Here is a 22,462-nt window from a genome sequence, read left to right as displayed (position 1 = left end):
TAGCTCAGCATCATCTAGACCCACATATTCATCAAACATAATAGAGACATCCTCCAGGGTGTCTTTCAATAAAGCATCTACGTCACTATCCTCGCCACTGTCCAAATCTTCAAGCACACTTTATTGTTGGTCCACACCAACATCTTCATCATCATTTGTGTTATCAGAGAAAGACAACTCTGATAGATTCTCTTCTTCATACTCCATCACTTCACCAGTCGTACCTGCAGTCTCCATATCTGTATCTTCTAATAAAGCTATTTGAAACTTCAATTCTCGTAATGTTTCCAGCACACTTGGGACTTCCTATGCCACCACGGAAGTCTCTTCAACCTCTAGGCAATCTACCATTGCCTTGCGTGCATCCATTGTCTCCATCCTTGGGTCCACTGACATCAAACTTTCACCCTCTTCATCTTTTCAAACATGTTGACCCAGTGCCCTTGAAGCTTCTGACACAGCTTTGACACAATGATCCATATCATGCACCTAGGATTCTATCTTTTCATGGCAAAATAGAGAAAAAGTGTGAATTTGATCCAAATTTTGACATATTTTCTCTCCATAAACACAAGCCTTAGAGCTGGCACACTCTTTCCATGAGCATCTAGAACCAAAAGGTAATCTAAAAAGTCCCCCAAGGAGGCGTAGGACACCTTGGTAAAACTCTATGAAACGAATACCAAGGCACAAAAGATATAGTTGAAGAATGAACTTCATACTGTGGAGAAAAAGAGTATGTCTGTGAATGACTATGCATTGAAGATCAAGGGTATTGTGGAATCCCTTGCATCTATTGGCATTTCAGTAGATGATGATGATAAGGTGGAAGTCTGTCTACGTGGTCTCGGGCCACAATACAAGGCGTTCAAGATGTCTATTCAGACTCGGGAAAACATTCCCAATTTCACAGATTTGGTGTCTATGTTGATTATAGAAGAGAAGAGCTTGGGTGAAGACCAACAGCCTTCACAAAACAAAAACAGTTCAAAGCAACAGGCCTTCTACACAAGTTCAGGAAGAGGACGAGGTAGAGGAGGCCGTGGATGCGGCTGAATAGGAAATCAGAATTATGGCTAGCAGCAGCAACACAACAATAGTCCCAGAATTCACAACAACAACAACACGCAGGTGGAAGAGGCCAATTCAGAGGTAGGGGGAGTCAAAGAGGTCGTGGAAATTGGCAAAGGTAGTATAATAATACACGTGGATGCTTTTATTGTGGTAAGCCTGGACATGTGCAAGCAGATTGTTTTAGGGAAGCAGGCTGACATGCAAAATGGGAAATTGCAGCAAAACAACTATGCATCCTCGAGCAAAAACAATGAAAATGAAAGGTTGTTTGTTATGCAGCATGTCGTTAATGCCATTTCTTAAAATGTTGATGCAGCACATAAAGATGATGTATGGTACGTTGATTCAGGTGCTTCGAACCACATGACAAGTCATGGGGAGTGGTTCAAGGAGATGAAAAACCTTGAAAGACCAGGTTTTGTGGAAACAAGGGATGACACTGCTCATCCAATTGCCCATGTTGGAGATGTGCCATTGTCTATGCAGGATGGCAAAGTGAAGTACCTTGCAGATGTACTTCATGTTCCGAACATAACAAAGAATCTGGTTTCAGTTGGCCAAAACAACATCCCTTGATCATTCTGACGGCTAGTTGACACACATCTGACCATGTACCTCCTAACAGTTTGTGATTGAGACAAAACTAACTCAGAATCAATATCCAGATATCAAAACAATACACCCCAGTGGTTCATTTTCATCAACTCACTCAAAACAACACGATATCACAACAATACATCAAAACAAAAGGCTCTGTATCCACTCACAATAGACACAAGCCAACCTCTCAGATTTCATCATATAGACAAAGAAACTTCAAGGTCTCAACATCCCTGAGGTATAGGGATGTCAATAGTAAGGAAAGCAATAAGAGCAAGGAGGGATCCACAATAATATTGTCTCATCTCTTCAATCTTACAAAACCAAACACTAGAAGGCTCTGCAACCACACCTGCAAGCCACGACCAAGCACATTAGAGAAGGCATTGAGAAATCTTTGGATAGATTCAAGTTCCAACAGAGCTGCAGCAAGGAATCCTAGCACACCAATCCTCCTACAACATCCTTTGTCACATCTATGCACTCGCTACTCTTAACCACCCAAATCTCCTCAAGTCAATCCCACGTCAATCCACACAAATGAGAAAAGAAACAAAAATTGCTATCCAAAACAAAACCTTGGGTCTCCTCCCCTTCTCAATGTTCTCCTTTCTCCAATATCTTCCAATTGTTTCCCAATTCGCCCAAAAAAAGTCCGCCACTCTGTCACACTCGTAGCTATTTCTTTTCTTTGTCAACTACCACACTGCCATATATGCACATGCAAAAGTTTTAGCTTCACTTCACTGTAGTTAACAATTGGTTACTTGAGGTTGGTGACCATGCAACATCCCTTTTCCTAAGGTCTTCATACATACTCTATTTGCCTTATTATTTATGTGGGGTTTGGGTAGGCACCTCATTGCGCATATTCTTTGGTCCACAAAAAATCCTATCATTATTTACAGACCTCCCCTTGGTTAGAGCATTTATGGTTAACCACTTATTTGGTAAATCCTATTATAAATCCTACAGCTATCTCAAACTTTGGTTGATCCTATTATAAATCCTACAGCTATCTCAAACTTTGGTTGATCCTCCACTGGATCAAATGGGCACAAAAACCCTCTTCCAAAGCCATCCAGCAGTATTGAACCATCCACTCGGGTCAAAGACCTGCAGACTATCTGTAGACAACCCTTTAGCCTTGGCTTCATCATCCATGTAAGCTTACTATTTATCCCCCTCCAAACCTTGCACTCTTGTCAACTCGAAAACCACACATCTAAGAACAGTTTGTAGCTCTCTGTTCCCCCATCAAACCTTCACTCCATTCCTCCAACACACCTTCATCAATCATCATAAAAGAACATCCCAACCACATCTTGTATACTGTCATCTAGGCAACCCACATCAACAACCTGCTGCTCTTCTTCGTCAGCATCCTCAGTCTCTTCTTTCCGCAAACTTATCATAGCATCCAAAACTTCATCATCATCAACATATAGTCCAACATCCACACATGCATTAACCTGTTCACATCACCTAGGTCCACAGACACTTCATGAGTATCACCCAAGGTATCTTTTTGACAAATAGTAGAAGAATGGTCCTACTTGAAGTTCATATTAGCACATAATCGTCCAAAATTGCATTTAGCTCAGAATCAACTAGACCCACAGATTCATCAAACATAATAGAGACATCCTCCAGGGTGTCTTTCAACAAAGCGTCTACATCACTATCCTCGCCACTGTCCAAATCTTCAAGCACACTTGATTGTTGGTCCACACCAACATCTTCATCATCATTTGTGTTATCATAGAAAGACAACTCTAATAGATTCTCTTCTTCATACTCCATTACTTCACTAGTCGTACCTGCAGTCTCCATATATGTATCTTCTAATAAAGCTATTCGAAACTTCAATTCCCGTAATGTTTCCAGCACACTTGGGACTTCCTACGCCACCACGGAAGTCTCTTCAACCTCTAGGCAATCTACCATTGCCTTGCGTGCATCCATTGTCTCCATCCTTGGGTCCGCTGGACATCAAACTTTCACCCTCTTCATCTTTTCAAACATGTTGACCTAGTCCCCTTGAAGCTTCTGACACAGCTTTGACACAATGATCCATATCATGCACCTAGGATTCTATCTTTTCATGGCAAAATAGAGAACAAGTGTGAATTTGATCCAAATTTTGACATATTTTCTCTCCATAAACACAAGCCTTAGAGCTAGCACACTCTTTCCATGAGCATCTAGAACCAAAAGGTCATCTAAAAATTCATCCAATAGGTTGCCATCATCAGTAGAATCTGCCACATCATATCTCGGGGTGTTATCACATGGAAGTGTCTTCTTCTTACCTTCATATCATGGGGTGTTATCACATGGAAGTGTCTTCTTCTTACCTTCATATGCTATCATGTACTACAATGCCTCATCTAGACACCTCTCCCTCATGCACATGATCTATCTCATCAAAGAAAGAAACATAATCAAACCAAAGCTCCTCAAATTTGTTTATAAACTCACAGGTTCATCATCTTCCTCGATCAAGTCTTCCACCTCCAACCATGCTGCATATTGGTTATTACCAACTTCAAACCTACAAATGAGAGCTTTGGATAAAAGTCTCCAGTTGCATTTGATCTCAGCATGCAAATTGCACCACCACAAGAAAGCGTAACCCTTAAAACTTTGTTTAAGGAAGATTTATTTTCTCCTATCATCTTCTGAGCTACATCACCATGTAAGTACGAAACATTTTCCATGCTCACTAAGACATACCTCAGACCTGTAAACTGACTGAAAGGTGCCTTGAAAGCCCTCCTCAGTGGGGGCACCAAAACAATGATAGCTTCAGGAGGTACTGCCTCTATAGCTCCGTTTGAAGCACACCATCATGAGAGGAGTCTATCACAAGCACCATAGCCCAACAGAAGGCACCTGAACACCCAACCACTATCCCTTGGTCCTCAGTTGCCCCAATGTGATACTTTAATACCCTCCCAGCCTCCCTAATCAATCTAGAAGAGCTAAATCAAGTTGTCCTCTAAGGTCAGCTTCTACTTCCAATGACTCTGATCTACCACCTAACAGCCTCTCGTGACCATACCTGACATCTAGCTGACTAAACTGATCTCCAGTTGACGTTGAAGTGCTTAGATTCTACCTCCGAAGTCCTCTTTTTATATCCTACAAGAAATTTGCTCTCTAGAGTCCAAAGTGTCCTCCACCGTCAATAGATAGCTCCAAATCCTAGTCTTTAAACCACTCAGAACTAGGTAGCTGCCTTTAGCTAACCACGGGTTGCCAAAAAACTCTTCTGGCTGCCATAGACAAGTCAGATTCTCATTGTTACCTGTCTCCTAATTTTGACGGCTTTCCCATTCTAGAATTAATCCTCTAGCATCCTTCATGATCCTCCGGTGTCTGTGGACCTTGTGGCTACACTCCATCAACCTTCGTGATTGTCTTGTCGACCCTCTTCCGGTTCAAGTTCCAACAGAGCTGTAATCAAGGAATCCTAGGACACCAATCAATCCTCCTACAAGATCCTCTGTCACATCTATGCATTCTCTGCTCTGAACCAACCCAAATCTCCTCAAGTCATTCCCGCGTGATCCACATGAACCAGAAAAGAAACAACATCTGCTATCCAAAACAAAACTTTGGGTCTCCTCCCCTTCTCAATGTTCTCCCTTCTTCACCAATATTTTCCAATTGTTTCCCAATTCGCTCGAAAATGTCCACCACTATGTTGCGCCTCGCAGATATTGCTTGCCTTTGTCAACTAACATTGTTGAGATATCGAGCTCATCTAGTGAGGTGGTGGACACTAATGAACCACCTGGGGGATACACGCCACACTTACACCACTAGCATGGTTAGTGAGATCATGGGTGATATGCGGCCAGTGGGATGACAGGCTGTGTGACAGCCATTCTAGAGACTCTGGCATAGTTATAGCACCAGCTCATTTAGTTGGGTTCACACTATAGAGAACCCTAGTATGTATTTGGTTGAGTAGCTTTCATATCATGTGTACTCTTATCTTTGTATATGTTGTGTTGGGTGTTGTGTGAAGAAGAAGAAGATTTTCAGCCTCTCACCTTGTGTGTTCTCTTTTAGGGTTTTGTGAGTGTGTGTGTGCTTGCAAGAGCTCAAGCTCTCTTCTCCCCTGCATCTTTTTATGATATCAGAGCTTGTTTCATGCTAAGGGATGACCCACAAGCAAGAGAAGCACAGGAACCGGTACGAGGGGGTAAGAGCTTCATCTACTCTTCCCTATTTGTGTTGGCGACTACACACTTGTCCGGGTGCTCTACGGGAGGCACCGCAAACGATCTCTAGTTGAGGAGCTTTCTTCGCGGGAGTAAAGCTATAGGGAAACTATACTGTCCTATTGGACTAAAATTTTTGGGCCGAACTCGCGTTTCGAGTGCGTTACGACCTTCGTTTTTCAGAAAGCAGGCGATTTCGAGCACTGCGGGTAAGTCATCGATTCTCTATAGAACTCTGTTTTAAGAACTGCAGGAAGACAGATTGGTTGTGCAGACATTGTGTGTGCTGCAAGGAGGTCAACAGTAGCCATTGGGTATATGTATGCACATTGAGGTCATGGGTTGTGACATTTGAGTGTAGTATAGTACCGCAACAGAAAATACAACAGTTTGTGTAGCACAAACCAGAGTGCTGTTTGTGGTAAATTTGTGTGTCTCGCAAGATGTCAAATGATGGCATAAACTAGATTGTTGCTGAGAAGCTTGATAAGAACAACTTCCATACTTGGAGGTTCAGGTTGACAAATTTCCTGATGGGAAAGGGTTACTGGGACTATATAGAAGGTGGCTAGAAAGTTTCAACCTTATCTTACTATGCAGCATACTATCATCTATGTACCGAAAGATTTCCTCAAGCTTTTATTGAAGAAGTTAGAGCCCCTTGAAAGAATCATGAAGTGGGTAGTGGAGTTACAAGCCATTGGTTATGAGTTGAAAACAAAACCCCCGGCTCTTTAAAAATTGGTGGATTTCTTAGCTCCTCTCAGATGTTGAAAAAGAAGCACCTAGTGACTGGTGGTTGACTTATTTTGTATTGAGAAATCTCAAGAGTGGTATGACAAAATAGCCTCTTATCTTTCTACCTTGGAGTTTCCCAATGAGTTTTTGGTAAAACTCTATGAAACGAATACCAAGGCACGCAAAAGATATAGTTGAAGAATGAACTTCATACTATGGAGAAAAAGAGTATATCTGTGAATGACTATGCATTGAAGATCAAGGGAGCCACAATACAAGGCATTCAAGACATCTATTCAGAAGAGAAGAGCTTGGGTGAAGACCAACAGCCTTCACAAAACAAAAATAGTTCAGAGCAACAGGCCTTCTACACAAGTTCAAGAAGAGGACGAGGTAGAGGAGGCCGTGGACGCGGCTAAGGAGGTGGCCAAACAGGTAATCAGAATTATGGCCAGTAGTAGCAGCAACACAACAACAGTCCCAGAATTCACAACAACAACAACACGCAAGTGGAAGAGGCCAATTTAGAGGTAGGGGGAGTCAAAGAGGTCGTGGAAATTGGCAAAGGTAGTATAATGATACACGTGGATGTTTTTATTGTGGTAAGCCTGGACATGTACAAGCAGATTGTTATAAGAAGCAGGCTGACATGCAAAATGGGAAATTGCATCAAAACAACTATGCATCCTCAAGCAAAAACAATGAGGATAATGAAAGGTTGTTTGTTATGCAGCATGTCATTAATGCCATGTCTTAAAATGTTGAAGCAGCACATAAAGATGATGTATGGTACGTTGATTCAGGTGCTTCGAACCACATGACAAGTTATGGGGAGTGGTTCAAGGAGATGAAAAACCTTGAAAGACCAGGTTTTGTGGAAACAAGGGATGACACTACTCATCCAATTGCCCATGTTGGAGATGTGCCATTGTCTATGCAGGATGGCAAAGTGAAGTACCTTGCAGATGTACTTCATGTTCCGAACTCATGTTCCGAACATAACAAAGAATCTAGTTTCAGTTGGCCAGATGATTGAGCAACACGGTTTGCAGGTTCGTTTTAATCCCTATGGTTGTTACGTTGAAGACTTTAAAGACAAGTGCAGGTTAGTTGCAAAAGGCAACAGAGTGGCCAGAATGTTTACATAGAATGTAAACATGCCTGAAGTGAGTGCTGCGATGTTTGTAAATGGTGCAGGAATTGTTGCAGACACAGACATTTGGCATAAAAAAAATTAGACATGTGAATGTGCAAAGAATGAAGTCTATGCAGACTACAGGAATTGTCACAGGGATGTGCCAAAGTTTAAAGTTGAAGGTATGTAGAAAATATGTGAAGCATGCCAATTTGGAAAGCAAACAAAGCATGTATTTCCACGTGACATAAATGTGAGCAGAAATGCACTAGATGTTGTGCATTCAGATGTATGGGATCCTACAAAGACCATGTCTATGGGAGGCTGCAGGTATTATGTGACATTTATTGATGACTGTTTGGAACATCATAGCATAGCGGAGGCTACACTCCAACCCACACACTTTGTCAATCTGTGAATGCAACCCGGTTAGCGCATAGAGGCTATCCCGAATGGGAGAAGATGAGTTAACCACACACTAATGACTTCTAGTCCTACTCAATCCTTCTTCAACACTCAAGCAATCAATCTAACATAATCAAAGCATCAAGATTAGGCTACTTTTAAGCACAAAAATGCAACTTATGCAAAGAACCTAACATGCAAAGAGCTATCACACAAGCCTCAACTACACATCATTTCATGCACAAGCTTCATCACATGCACTCTACAACTCACAAATCAAAACATCATTAAGAAATCTAGATTAGCAAGTGTGTAGACCAAAACTTCATATCATTGAAAATGTAGAGAATAGAGAGTACAAGATTGAAGCAAGAATGGAGATGGAGAGCCTTGGGAGAGCACTTGAGATGGAGCTATGGAGCAAGCTCTCTCTATGAGCCTCTCAACCAAATGACCAAAGAGTCCTCTCTAGCTCTCAAATGGGCCACCTTTTATACAAAAATTCTAGAACTCCCAAAAGTTCCCATGTGGGATTATTGTCAAGCCCTCTCCCACATTCATCTACAACTTGGAACTCTTTTCAAGAGCCCTAACGAGCGCGGTAGTAGCAAGAGCTGCAACAAAAAAAACAATGGATATAAGTAAAGTCTTTTATTGAAAAAAAAGAAAAGAAAAGAAAAGAAAAACCAGCAATGATAATTTCACACGTGAGCATACAAGTGCAAGGCTGATTAAAGTTTTAATGAGTACTAAAATAGGTGAGTAAAGACTAGTCAAAGTGAGACTTAAGTGGTAGATAGTGCTATGCAAAGGCAAGTGTGCTTTGTACACCGCCGGTTATGACCGCAGTCTCAATGTCCTACAAGTATGTAAGTTATTCCTAAGTGGCAAACCTACTCCTAAATTTGAGCAAAGGTGATTGGAACTTTTTTTTTTTGATGTGTGTGTAGAAGGTGATAAAGATTAAGGTTCCATCCCAAAGAGACCCAAGAAATGGCCAAGAGACCTCCGCCAAGAGAATCTAAAGACCGCTAAGTATCTCAAGGGCGACAGACCCTTTTTCTTTCTTTTATGACATAAGGAGTACCCCATGAAGATGAGGGCATCGGTCTCGAGGGCCCATAGTGTACCCCCGAGTCCTACCAACATCTATCAAGGCGATAGATTCCTCAAAGGTCTTTTTCTGAGGCTTTTAGACATCAGTGTTCACCCCATAGAAACCAAGGCATCGGCCCCAAGGTGCTAAGACAACCCCAGGTCCTACCAAGCATTTCTCATGGCTGTAGACACGTCATGTCTCAACTTACTTTGTACATATTTTTTTAGGGTATAATTTTTTATAAATTTTTATTACTCCTAGCACCTAGCTCATATCTAAGAGGTAGCTACCACTAGGGATAACTAATATACCTTGAAAGCATAAGAACTTGGCATATTCCCTTGGTATATATCCTACACTGTCTTTAGATAGAAATATCTTTTACTAAGTCTTCTAAGAGTCTAGAATTCACTCACCATATTTTAACAACTAATCAAAAACTTAAACCAGCCAACATTGTGTGAACATGCAAACCATATATTCGAAAGATAAGAGCACATAAAGAAATAAAGATTAAGATTTGAATACACCTGTTGTAGTGCCCTGTTGATGTTGTTCGTTTGCATTGATGAATTGCTGATTTTGTGCAGATTGCTCCTCCTTGATCTTTGTAGGCATAGCATGTCTCCCCCCTTCCTAATTTGTGTGCATAATAGGTGGACTATTGGGGCGTGTTTGATGCTCTTGTTTTAGCGAAGATCTCTGTAAAATTTTTATTAACAAACAAGAAAAGAAAAGAAAAGAAAAGAATAAAATTTGCCATTGGTGCCAAATACCGAATATAGCCGAGGGGAAAAACCCAGTGGGATAAAAGTGCCCTGGCTTGTCGATCTTATTGTGGAGTCGTTGAGCTTACCCGTGCGCTGGTGGTGGATCCGTGTCCTCGTCTGCTGGAAAGATGGTATCAATTTCCTCAGGATGCAGGGACAACCCCTCACAAAAACCGGCCCGCTGGAGAAGGTGGTAGAGGAAGGAGTGCTTCCTCACTAAAATATGGCATTGGTTCTATGGGAAGGTTCATCAGACAGTTTCGATTTTGGAACTGCGCAATATAGGTACTCATATTGATCCAATATTGACATGTTGAGGCTTGGGAAAGGAGGGCTTGCAAGATCGGTGGTTGCAAGTCATTTAAGCTTGTATCCCTCCATTGTTGTGCTTGAACCTCCTCAGGTAATCTACGTTGATTTGGTCCTCTCTCTGGTATTCTCACATTAAGAAGATTATGGCGTTGGGGTGTAATTCCCATAATTTGCTTCATTAAGCCCGTGCCATATCGTCTAAAGTAAGAGTGGCATATCCAACAAATATGTGAAGCTTCTTCTAATACAAGCCGTGCACACTCTTGACAATGTGGAAATGGGTGATGCTGTTGATAGAATAACGTGACAAAGTGATGCCCACAGCAATTTTCACCTAAGGGAGCATAGAAGTACCTAGAATGTGTTTGAAACGGAGGAGCACTATAACCCCCGCGATGATCTGGTCGAGTACTATCAGGGTCAATGCATGGTGGACATGTATCTCGCCAAATATCCATCAGGAGTTATCTGGACGTAGAACAATGAAATTTAGAACACTCATATCCATCATGACAATTCCAATCAAAAACAAGATTATCTCAAAAAGAACACATCTTCTAAAGGCATAAGGAACTACATTATTCAAACATTGATTTACCAAAGAGCTTTAATTGTAGTGTTAATGCCTTATCTTTAGTTTTTGGTATATCCTTTTTAAGAGGTGGAAACTTTAGCAATTGTCTTGGAATTTGAGCAAGATAAGAGGATTTAGGCATTGAAATGCTAGAATCTATGCTCAAATGAGACTCATTTGGACTTGTCTTAGGTACACATGTTGATGGTGGAATTGGGTAATAAGGAGAAATCGGGACAACCGGTGTTTCAATACATGTTTTAGGAAGATCAACACAAGTAGATTTATAGGTGCTATCACAGCCACCTTTCCTTTCTTGAAGAGTTTGTGTTGATTTCTTTTGCACCCACTGATATGGAAAATCAAGGGTGGCTTTTGGAATCTTTCTGAAACACTCTTTTACCCCTAGCAAAGCATGGCATTTTGGAAGCCAAATTGCTGTTGCACCCTCATAATAGCCTTGTGCTTTAAGAACATGTTTTGGGACCCATCGAGTTTAGGCTTGGAAATGATGTGCTTCTTAAGAGGCTTGGCAACTGGACTAGATGGTACAAGTTTGTACGCATCTTTGGGTAGCCAAATTGATAATTCCTTCTTGCCTGGCCTTCTTTGAGCAGCAACTAGAGTAGTTGGAACATGCCAGCCATGGCCCTCACTTGAGTACTCATCAATTATCCACATCATTTGTTTTGGAGCTTCAAGAGCAGATTTTGATTGTGGGTTAGGTAAGGTAGAAACATTACCCTTTTGACACGATAAAGCTCGTGGAGTAGCAGATTCCAAGATGCAATCAGAATCAATTTGCAACTTGTATTGTCTATTTTTCCAATCTAATGAGCAATTGGTAGCACTTAACCACGATCTACCGAGAACAACCTCTACTACTGCCTTTGACTTACGTGCCACATAAAAGGGCACTGACATCTGGTGATCCTGAATGGTCATCATAATGACACATTTTCCCTCTATAGGGTTATCTTCTCTTGAGAAGCTTCGTAGGTCCACAGGAATTTGCACAAGTGGTGGTTGACCCAAGGCTATCCAGGTGTCAAACGAGAGAACATTATAATCTGCACCAGAGTCAATTAAGGCAGAGACAAAGTAGGTAGTCTCATGAAGATGGAGGCACACTTGAATATTGAATGGATCGACATAAGGTTCATCAGTAGCCAACTGTATGGCCAACATAGAAGCTTTGCGACGCTCCTTGGCTTTTGCAACTCTAGCTTTAGCCTCTTCTTGAACCTGACGTTTAAGTAGGTCAAGTGCTTCTTTCCGTGTTTGTGCAGCATGCATCTGTTGAAGCATGGCTTCAGTTAATGGTTCATTGTATTTCTTGAGACGACTTCCATTAATGAAGTTAGGCATTTGCTCACCGTCTAGTGTCTCTAAACGCACTGCACCACTTGGAGTAAGCTCATTAATCACAAACGGTCCTAGGCCACGTTTCTTGAGCTTTCTCTTATGCTTCTTAAGTGTGTACAAGAGCACAAGGTCTCCTTTTTTGAATCGGCCAGTTGTTACATTTCTATCATACCATTTCTTCTGTCTCCTCTTCTCGGCATACATCCCCATTACCGCCAATAAGCGGGTCTCATCAAGCTTTTCCAATTCGTCAACGCGTTGTGAAAGCTCATGACCAGTCCAATCCAATTGTTTAGCTACTCGTAGAGTAGGTACAAGAAATTCAATGGGAAGAATTGCGTCTAGCCCAAAAGCAAGTTCAAATGGGGTTGTGCCCACAGATGTTTTATAGGCTGTCCTATATGCCCAAAGAACTGAGTGCAACTTTTGCTCCCAATCAGTCCTATGTCCCTCAACAATCTTTGTGAGTGCTGTGCAGAGAATCTTGTTAGTACTCTCGGCTTGTCCATTGGTCTGGGGATGATAGGGTGCAGAACGCTTGTGAATTACCATAAATTCTTGAAGCAAAAATTCTATGACTTCATTTACAAAGTGTACACCTTGATCACTAACGATCTCAATAGGTAAGCCATAGCGTGTAAACACGTACTCATACAAGAACTTGGCTGTGGTTCTGGCATCATTTTTGACTGTTGCCTTTGCCTCTACCCATTTGGTCAAATAGTCGGTTGCGACTATAATATATTCTGCATGCGTGTTACGAGCTGGAGGTTTAATGGGACCGACAAAATCAATACCCCATTTTGCAAAAGCACGTGTGCTTAACATAGGCCGCAATGGCATATTGTCCTTTGTGATGGGAGGTTTGGTCCTTTGACAATCGTCACAACGTTTCACATATTCTTCGGCATCCATTTGTAAGGTTGGCCACCAAAGCCTAGACCACCTAATCAACTTAGCTGTGGTATTGCCCGAAAAGTGTCCACTCCCAACACCTGCATGAGCATGAGTTAAGATTTTCAGATAGTCAGCTTCACATACACACATGCGTAAGTTGCCATCCTTGCCCCTCTTGTAGAGTTGGCCCTCTATCAGCATATAGTTTGCCGCTTCAATTTTAATAGCATGCTTTCGATGTTTAGGAATTTTTTGATCCAAATGACCATGCTGAAGATAGTCCACAATATACTTACTCCAACTTGGTGTAGTTGAAATTTGGAATAATGTGACATTATGAATTGGCTTCTGAATTTTACATGAAGCACAGTTACGAACAAATGTTTCAGCATCTGCATGCATGGTAGCCACCATTGTCCATCCTGAGAGATACGTCGCACACAAGTAGTAGCTAATGCATGGATTCCATCGATACCCGCATGTGCCCATTCCAAGATCTCCTCATATTGGTCGGGGTTAGGTATAAGCCTCAACACTCCATCATTACCCTGACGATATAATCTTCCTGAGATTAACTTGAACGGTCGCCATAGGTCCACATTAGGACCCGCTAGTTGTATCTGCCCACTTGTCAGAATTTCTAAAATGGATTCAGACCATTTAGGAGCTGTCTCTACAAGGAAAAGTGTTGAATCTAACATATCATCATCCACACCCACAGGAGCTTCGCCAGAGGTGATTTGAGACAAATGATCTGCCCTTAGATGAGTTGTTCCTTTTTGAACTGCAACTTCAAAATCAAACTCAAGAAGGATGATAAACCACCTTACTATCCTTCCAGTTGCACAAGGCTTATTCACCAAATATAGCAATGCTTGATGGTCCACAAAAAATATGAATTTGTTTGCCAAAAGGTAATGGCGAAACTTTTTCACTGCATATATCATGGACAATCCTTCTCTTTCTGTTGTGGTGTAATTCTTCTCAGCATTGTTCAACTGTCGACTAGCATATGAGATTGGGAAATCCTTATTGTGTTCTCCCGATTGAGCCAAAATACATCCAATTGCAAAGTTGGAAGCATCAATATGGACATGAAAGATTTGGTTCCAATCTGGTGCCCGTAAGATGGGTGCAGTCACTAATGCTTGCTTCAACTTTTCAAAGGATTCCTCACACTCATCAGTCCAATTAAACTTTACAAGAAGAGCATATAATGGTCTGGCTAGGACAGCATACATGTAGATGAATCTACGGTAATAGCCACAATGTCCCATGAATGTTTGTACCTCTTTAGGGTTGATAGGCCGAGGTAATGAGACAATGACATCAAATTTATCCATATCTATTGAAATCCCATTGCGAGAAACAATATGGCCCAAAATTTTCCCTTGTCTTACCATGAATTCGCACTTGTCAGGATTCAAGCATATACGATAAAGTTGACACTTTTGAAACACAAGTCTGAGGTGTTCTATATGATCATCACGCTCTTGTGAGTGAACACATAAATCATCCATGAAAATCTCAAGAAATTGCCTAAGGTACTCCTTGAATACATGACTCATTAACCGCTGAAAGGTTGCTGGTGCATTTGTTAGACCAAATGGCATAACACGATAGGCAAAGATGCCATCTTCAGTAGCAAAGGCTGTCTTGTGTTGATCCTTTGGATCAATTGACACTTGATTGTACCCGGAGAATCCATCCAAGAAACTATATGCCTTTTTCGAATCATCCAAAATTGCATTTAGCTCAGCATCATCTAGACCCACAGATTCATCAAACATAATGGAGACATCCTCCAGGGTGTCTTTCAATAAAGCATCTACATCACTATCCTCGCCACTGTCCAAATCTTCAAGCACACTTTATTGTTGGTCCACACCAACATCTTCATCATCATTTGTGTTATCAGAGAAAGACAACTCTGATAGATTCTCTTCTTCATACTCCATCACTTCACCAGTCGTACCTGCAGTCTCCATATCTGTATCTTCTAATAAAGCTATTTGAAACTTCAATTCTCGTAATGTTTCCAGCACACTTGGGACTTCCTATGCCACCACAAAAGTCTCTTCAACCTCTAGGCAATCTACCATTTCCTTGCGTGCATCCATTGTCTCCATCCTTGGGTCCACTGACATCAAACTTTCACCCTCTTCATCTTTTCAAACATGTTGACCTAGTGCCCTTGAAGCTTCTGACACAGCTTTGACACAATGATCCATATCATGCACCTAGGATTCTATCTTTTCATGGCAAAATAGAGAAAAAGTGTGAATTTGATCCAAATTTTGACATATTTTCTCTCCATAAACACAAGCCTTAGAGCTGGCACACTCTTTCCATGAGCATCTAGAACCAAAAGGTCATCTAAAAAGTCCCCCAAGGAGGCGTAGGACACCTTGGTAAAACTCTATGAAACGAATACCAAGGCGCAAAAGATATAGTTGAAGAATGAACTTCATACTATGGAGAAAAAGAGTATGTCTGTGAATGACTATGCATTGAAGATCAAGGGTATTGTGGAATCCCTTGCATCTATTGGCATTTCAGTAGATGATGATGATAAGGTGGAAGTCTGTCTACGTGGTCTCGGGCCACAATACAAGGCGTTCAAGACGTCTATTCAGACTCGGGAAAACATTCCCAATTTCACAGATTTGGTGTCTATGTTGATTATAGAAGAGAAGAGCTTGGGTGAAGACCAACAGCCTTCACAAAACAAAAACAGTTCAGAGCAACAGGCCTTCTACACAAGTTCAGGAAGAGGACGAGGTAGAGGAGGCCGTGGATGCGGCTGAATAGGAAATCAGAATTATGGCTAGCAGTAGCAACACAACAATAGTCCCAGAATTCACAACAACAACAACACGCAGGTGGAAGAGGCCAATTCAGAGGTAGGGGGAGTCAAAGAGGTCGTGGAAATTGGCAAAGGTAGTATAATAATACACGTGGATGCTTTTATTGTGGTAAGCCTGGACATGTGCAAGCAGATTGTTTTAGGGAAGCAGGCTGACATGCAAAATGGGAAATTGCAGCAAAACAACTATGCATCCTCGAGCAAAAACAATGAAAATGAAAGGTTGTTTGTTATGCAGCATGTCGTTAATGCCATTTCTTAAAATGTTGATGCAGCACATAAAGATGATGTATGGTACGTTGATTCAGGTGCTTCGAACCACATGACAAGTCATGGGGAGTGGTTCAAGGAGATGAAAAACCTTGAAAGACCAGGTTTTGTGGAAACAAGGGATGACACTGCTCATCCAATTGCCCATGTTGGAGATGTGCCATTGTCTATGCAGGATGGCAAAGTGAAGTACCTTGCAGATGTACTTCATGTTCCGAACATAACAAAGAATCTGGTTTCAGTTGGCCAAAACAACATCCCTTGATCATTCTGACGGCTAGTTGACACACATCTGACCATGTACCTCCTAACAGTTTGTGATTGAGACAAAACTAACTCAGAATCAATATCCAGATATCAAAACAATACACCCCAGTGGTTCATTTTCATCAACTCACTCAAAACAACACGATATCACAACAATACATCAAAACAAAAGGCTCTGTATCCACTCACAATAGACACAAGCCAACCTCTCAGATTTCATCATATAGACAAAGAAACTTCAAGGTCTCAACATCCCTGAGGTATAGGGATGTCAATAGTAAGGAAAGCAATAAGAGCAAGGAGGGATCCACAATAATATTGTCTCATCTCTTCAATCTTACAAAACCAAACACTAGAAGGCTCTGCAACCACACCTGCAAGCCACGACCAAGCACATTAGAGAAGGCATTGAGAAATCTTTGGATAGATTCAAGTTCCAACAGAGCTGCAGCAAGGAATCCTAGCACACCAATCCTCCTACAACATCCTTTGTCACATCTATGCACTCGCTACTCTTAACCACCCAAATCTCCTCAAGTCAATCCCACGTCAATCCACACAAATGAGAAAAGAAACAAAAATTGCTATCCAAAACAAAACCTTGGGTCTCCTCCCCTTCTCAATGTTCTCCTTTCTCCAATATCTTCCAATTGTTTCCCAATTCGCCCAAACAAAGTCCGCCACTCTGTCACGCTCGTAGCTATTTCTTTTCTTTGTCAACTACCACATTGCCATATATGCACATGAAAAAGTTTTAGCTTCACTTCACTGTAGTTAACAATTGGTTACTTGAGGTTGGTGACCATGCAACATCCCTTTTCCTAAGGTCTTCATACATACTCTATTTGCCTTATTATTTATGTGGGGTTTGGGTAGGCACCTCATTGCGCATATTCTTTGGTCCACAAAAAATCCTATCATTATTTACAGACCTCCCCTTGGTTAGAGCATTTATGGTTAACCACTTATTTGGCAAATCCTATTATAAATCCTACAGCTATCTCAAACTTTGGTTGATCCTATTATAAATCCTACAGCTATCTCAAACTTTGGTTGATCCTCCACTGGATCAAATGGGCACAAAAACCCTCTTCCAAAGCCATCCAGTAGTATTGAACCATCCACTCGGGTCAAAGACCTGCAGACTATCTGTAGACAACCCTTTAGCCTTGGCTTCATCATCCATGTAAGCTTACTATTTATCCCCCTCCAAACCTTGCACTCTTGTCAACTCGAAAACCACACATCTAAGAACAGTTTGCAGCTCTCTGTTCCCCCATCAAACCTTCACTCCATTCCTCCAACACACCTTCATCAATCATCATAAAAGAACATCCCAACCACATCTTGTATACTGTCATCTAGGCAACCCACATCAACAACCTGCTGCTCTTCTTCGTCAGCATCCTCAGTCTCTTCTTTCCGCAAACTTATCATAGCATCCAAAACTTCATCATCATCAACATATAGTCCAACATCCACACATGCATTAACCTGTTCACATCACCTAGGTCCACAGACACTTCATGAGTATCACCCAAGGTATCTTTTTGACAAATAGTAGAAGAATGGTCCTACTTGAAGTTCATATTAGCACATAATCGTCCAAAATTGCATTTAGCTCAGAATCAACTAGACCCACAGATTCATCAAACATAATAGAGACATCCTCCAGGGTGTCTTTCAACAAAGCGTCTACATCACTATCCTCGCCACTATCCAAATCTTCAAGCACACTTGATTGTTGGTCCACACCAACATCTTCATCATCATTTGTGTTATCATAGAAAGACAACTCTAATAGATTCTCTTCTTCATACTCCATTACTTCACTAGTCGTACCTGCAGTCTCCATATATGTATCTTCTAATAAAGCTATTCGAAACTTCAATTCCCGTAATGTTTCCAGCACACTTGGGACTTCCTACGCCACCACGGAAGTCTCTTCAACCTCTAGGCAATCTACCATTGCCTTGCGTGCATCCATTGTCTCCATCCTTGGGTCCGCTGGACATCAAACTTTCACCCTCTTCATCTTTTCAAACATGTTGACCTAGTGCCCTTGAAGCTTCTGACACAGCTTTGACACAATGATCCATATCATGCACCTAGGATTCTATCTTTTCATGGAAAAATAGAGAACAAGTGTGAATTTGATCCAAATTTTGACATATTTTCTCTCCATAAACACAAGCCTTAGAGCTGGCACACTCTTTCCATGAGCATCTAGAACCAAAAGGTCATCTAAAAATTCATCCAATAGGTTGCCATCATCAGTAGAATCTGCCACATCATATCTCGGGGTGTTATCACATGGAAGTGTCTTCTTCTTACCTTCATATCATGGGGTGTTATCACATGGAAGTGTCTTCTTCTTACCTTCATATGCTATCATGTACTACAATGCCTCATCTAGACACCTCTCCCTCATGCACATGATCTATCTCATCAAAGAAAGAAACATAATCAAACCAAAGCTCCTCAAATTTGTTTATAAACTCACAGGTTCATCATCTTCCTCGATCAAGTCTTCCACCTCCAACCATGCTAGATATTGGTTATTACCAACTTCAAACCTACAAATGAGAGCTTTGGATAAAAGTCTCCAGTTGCATTTGATCTCAGCATGCAAATTGCACCACCACAAGAAAGCGTAACCCTTAAAACTTTGTTTAAGGAAGATTTATTTTCTCCTATCATCTTCTGAGCTACATCACCATGTAAGTACCAAACATTTTCCATGCTCACTAAGACATACCTCAGACCTGTAAACTGACTGAAAGGTGCCTTGAAAGCCCTCCTCAGTGGGGGCACCAAAACAATGATAGCTTCAGGAGGTATTTCCTCTATAGCTCCGTTTGAAGCACACCATCATGAGAGGAGTCTATCACAAGCACCATAGCCCAATAGAAGGCACTTGAACATCCAACCACTATCCCTTGGTCCTCAGTTGCCCCAATGTGATACTTTAATACCCTCCCAGCCTCCCTAATCAATCTAGAAGAGCTGAATCAAGTTGTCCTCTAAGGTCAGCTTCTACTTCCAATGACTCTGATCTACCACCTAACAGCCTCTCGTGACCATACCTGACATCTAGCTGACTAAACTGATCTCCAGTTGACGTTGAAGTGCTTAGATTCTACCTCCGAAGTCCTCTTTTTATATCCTATAAGAAATTTGCTCTCTAGAGTCCAAAGTGTCCTCCACCGTCAGTAGATAGCTCCAAATCCTTGTCTTTAAACCACTCAGAACTAGGTAGCTGCCTTTAGCTAACCACGGGTTGCCAAAAAACTCTTCTGGCTGCCATAGACAAGTCAGATTCTCATTGTTACCTGTCTCCAAATTTTGACGGCTTTCCCATTCCAGAATTAATCCTCTAGCATCCTTCATGATCCTCCGCCGGTGTCTGCGGACCTTGTGGCTACACTCCATCAACCTTCGTGATTGTCTTGTCGACCCTCTTCCGGTTCAAGTTCCAACAGAGCTGTAATCAAGGAATCCTAGGACACCAATCAATCCTCCTACAAGATCCTCTGTCACATCTATGCATTCTCTGCTCTGAACCAACCCAAATCTCCTCAAGTCATTCCCGCATGATCCACATGAACCAGAAAAGAAACAACATCTGCTATCCAAAACAAAACTTTGGGTCTCCTCCCCTTCTCAATGTTCTCCCTTCTTCACCAATATTTTCCAATTGTTTCCCAGTTCGCTCGAAAATGTCCACCACTATGTTGCGCCTCGCAGATATTGCTTGCCTTTGTCAACTAACATTGTTGAGATATCGAGCTCATCTAGTGAGGTGGTGGACACTGATGAACCACCTGGGGGATACACCCCACACTTACACCACTAGCATGGTTAGTGAGATCATGGGTGATATGCGGCCAGTGGGATGACAGGCTGTGTGACAGCCATTCTAGAGACTCTGGCATAGTTATAGCGCCAGCTCATTTAGTTGGGTTCACACTATAGAGAACCCTAGTATGTATTTGGTTGAGTAGCTTTCATATCATGTGTACTCTTATCTTTGTATATGTTGTGTTGGGTGTTGTGTGGAGAAGAAGAAGATTTTCAGCCTCTCACCTTGTGTGTTCTCTTTTAGGGTTTTGTGAGTGTGTGTGTGCTTGCAAGAGCTCAAGCTCTCTTCTCCCCTGCATCTTTTTATGATATCAGAGCTTGTTTCATGCTAAGGGCTGACCTACAAGCAAGAGAAGCACAGGAACCGGTACGAGGGGGTAAGAGCTTCATCTACTCTTCCCTATTTGTGTTGGCGACTACACACTTGTCCGGGTGCTCTACGGGAGGCACCGCAAACGATCTCTAGTTGAGGAGCTTTCTTCGCGGGAGTAAAGCTATAGGGCAACTATACTGTCCTATTGGACTAAAATTTTTGGGCCGAACTCGCGTTTTGAGTGCGTTACGACCTTCGTTTTTCAGAAAGCAGGCGATTTCAAGCACTGCGGGTAAGTCATTGATTCTCTATAGAACTCTGTTTTAAGAACTGCAGGAAGACAGATTGGTTGTGCAGACATTGTGTGTGCTGCAAGGAGGTCAACAGTAGCCATTGGGTGTATGTATGCACATTGAGGTCACGGGTTGTGACATTTGAGTGTAGTATAGTACCGCAGCAGAAAATACAACAGTTTGTGCAGGACAAACCAGAGTGCTGTTTGTGGTAAATTTGTGTGTCTCGCAAGATGTCAAATGATGGCATAAACTAGATTGTTGCTGAGAAGCTTGATAAGAACAACTTCCATACTTGGAGGTTCAGGTTGATAAATTTCCTGATGGGAAAGGGTTACTGGGACTATATAGAAGGTGGCTAGAAAGTTTCAACCTTATCTTACTATGCAGCATACTATCATCTATGTACCGAAAGATTTCCTCAAGCTTTTATTGAAGAAGTTAGAGCCCCTTGAAAGAATTATGAAGTGGGTAGTGGAGTTACAAGCCGTTGGTTATGAGTTGAAAACAAAACCCCTGGCTCTTTAAAAATTGGTGGATTTCTTAGCTCCTCTCAGATGTTGAAAAAGAAGCACCTAGTGACTGGTGGTTGACTTATTTTGTATTGAGAAATCTCAAGAGTGGTATGACAAAATAGCCTCTTATCTTTCTACCTTGGAGTTTCCCAATGAGTTTTTGGTAAAACTCTATGAAACGAATACCAAGGCACGCAAAAGATATAGTTGAAGAATGAACTTCATACTATGGAGAAAAAGAGTATATCTGTGAATGACTATGCATTGAAGATCAAGGGAGCCACAATACAAGGCATTCAAGACATCTATTCAGACTCGAGAAAACATTCCCAATTTCACAGATTTGGTGTCTATGTTGATTATAGAAGAGAAGAGCTTGGGTGAAGACCAACAGCCTTCACAAAACAAAAATAGTTCAGAGCAACAGGCCTTCTACACAAGTTCAAGAAGAGGACGAGGTAGAGGAGGCCGTGGACACGGCCAAGGAGGTGGCCAAACAGGTAATCAGAATTATGGCCAGTAGTAGCAGCAACACAACAACAGTCCCAGAATTCACAACAACAACAACACGCAAGTGGAAGAGGCCAATTTAGAGGCAGGGGGAGTCAAAGAGGTCGTGGAAATTGGCAAAGGTAGTATAATGATACACGTGGATGTTTTTATTATGGTAAGCCTGGACATGTACAAGCAGATTGTTATAAGAAGCAGGCTGACATGCAAAATGGGAAATTGCATCAAAACAACTATGCATCCTCGAGCAAAAACAATGAGGATAATGAAAGGTTGTTTGTTATGCAGCATGTCATTAATGCCATGTCTTAAAATGTTGAAGCAGCACATAAAGATGATGTATGGTACGTTGATTCAGGTGCTTCG

The sequence above is a fragment of the Cibotium barometz genome, chromosome 35, assembly GCF_041138505.1.
Source record: "Cibotium barometz isolate CiBa-2024 chromosome 35, ASM4113850v1, whole genome shotgun sequence".
NCBI classification, from domain to species: domain Eukaryota; kingdom Viridiplantae; phylum Streptophyta; class Polypodiopsida; order Cyatheales; family Cibotiaceae; genus Cibotium; species Cibotium barometz.
The sequence above is the reverse complement of the archived record's forward strand: the minus strand, read 5'-3'. Positions refer to the sequence as shown.